At 37.6% G+C, this 1,592-nt stretch overlaps 1 protein-coding gene across 1 annotated transcript in view; it reads right to left on the bottom strand.

Moving 5' to 3' along the window:
- The window catches only part of cep162 (centrosomal protein 162), a 50,636-nt gene continuing 49,044 nt past the window's right edge, over window positions 1–1,592 (bottom strand). The window contains exon 29 of the mRNA XM_078253582.1: window positions 1–1,592. This exon is cut by the window's right edge and continues 348 nt beyond it. The gene's annotated coding sequence lies outside the window, so the exon portion shown is untranslated.

The following is a 1,592-nucleotide window of genomic DNA, read 5'->3' as shown; positions in this document are numbered from 1 at the left end:
TTAAGACAAAAAAAAAAACATTTATTTTCACTACATCTTAAATAAGTTACAAAAATTTAAATTAAAAATAGAAACTAGCTACATATTATACATACACAAATAAGAATCAGGTACAGTACATGTATGAAGACAGTTTTTTTTAACAGAAATGTTTCTGTCTCTGAATCCCAACAAAACCAAAATACAGTATATAATATAATAATACAATAGAGCTTCAAATACAAAAAGTATTTGAAGCTCTATTTCTGTGTTGAGTATTGCTGATATTAAGGCAGCGGCTGATGTGGACCAGGAAGCATTGTCCATCTCTGAGATGTGGGGTATTAACTCATATTATACTGGCGGTCAATGGGAAGCCCTTCACCTGAACTCTTTCTAACGCTGAGGCATTGATTATAGCTTATCTTTGGCTTCGTTACACAGCATTACGGGCTGGCTACATTGCACGCGTACCGTAGCGGATATTCCAACACTACGCTCCGACTATAATCACTGAAACTGTCTACACCGGACATGAGAGCAGCGTGTAAGTGGTGCGTATACTCCGCGGAGATCTGCTCTACGAGCGTAAAAATAGGACAGGTCTTCTATTTATATTTTTTACGCAAGGGGGGCGTGGCCCTTTTACACAGAAATGGATCATAGAGTGTTTATACTTCTATTACATTAAACTACCTATATACAGGAACCAACTAAAAGTTTTTTTTGTTTTTTTTCCTCTTCAACCGGGCTGCAATGTAACCCTATGGGGCAAATGTGCATCGTCAGTTTGGTCAACTAAAAGTGCTTCAATTTTCCACTGACAGGCTCAGATTAATCAATATTCTAAGTGTCTGACAACATTATGGAAAGGATCCCTACAGAGATAGACCTTTCTGATTAACCAGAAACAGCTCTGAGGTCACTAGCGCTAAACCCACCAGACTCCATTTAAAAAAACAATACTTTTAGCATGTATAGAGCCAACATATTTTCACATGTAAATCTGTTCACTATGTGTTTATTTTAACCAAAACTAGAGTTGTGATGGGTGGAAAAGTGGAAAGACGACCCAAAACGGCTTTTAATAGTTTTATTTTGTTTCTGTCGACTTTGAATTAAGTGTATGTTATGATGCTTAAATTACTGTTTATTTACATGGAGTCTGGTGGGTTTAGTGAATGCAATTTAGTGGATTTTTTTATGTTTAAAAAAAAAGGGATCTTACTCTTTAACAGAAAGGTCAACCTCCTTAGAAATACATTCCATAATGTTGTCAGACACTTAGAATATTAATCTGAGCCTGTCAGTGGCAAAACCAGCACGTTTGTGAAGGTAAATACAAGCTGCACAATTGCCTTATTAACTTACATTGTAGCTTGTTTCGCCGCTGTCGACTGCAGCGATCTCGCTTAATACTGAACCAATGTCAAAGATTGTTGTTCCCATCAGACACAAAAACATAGGAAAATAGGGTCCAGGCTGCGTCCTTTGTTAGCAGCTGACATATGTTGGACATTTCACAGCGCTGTACCAGCTCCAAAAACTGAAGAAACAACAACAATCCCAAAGGGAAAGCTCACCTTGTCTCCTGTGACTCACACAGTCCTACT

The sequence above is a fragment of the Sander vitreus genome, chromosome 6 (assembly GCF_031162955.1).
Source record: "Sander vitreus isolate 19-12246 chromosome 6, sanVit1, whole genome shotgun sequence".
NCBI classification, from domain to species: Eukaryota; Metazoa; Chordata; class Actinopteri; order Perciformes; family Percidae; genus Sander; species Sander vitreus.
Note: the sequence above shows the minus strand (reverse complement) of the source record. Positions and strands in the feature narration are given on the sequence as shown.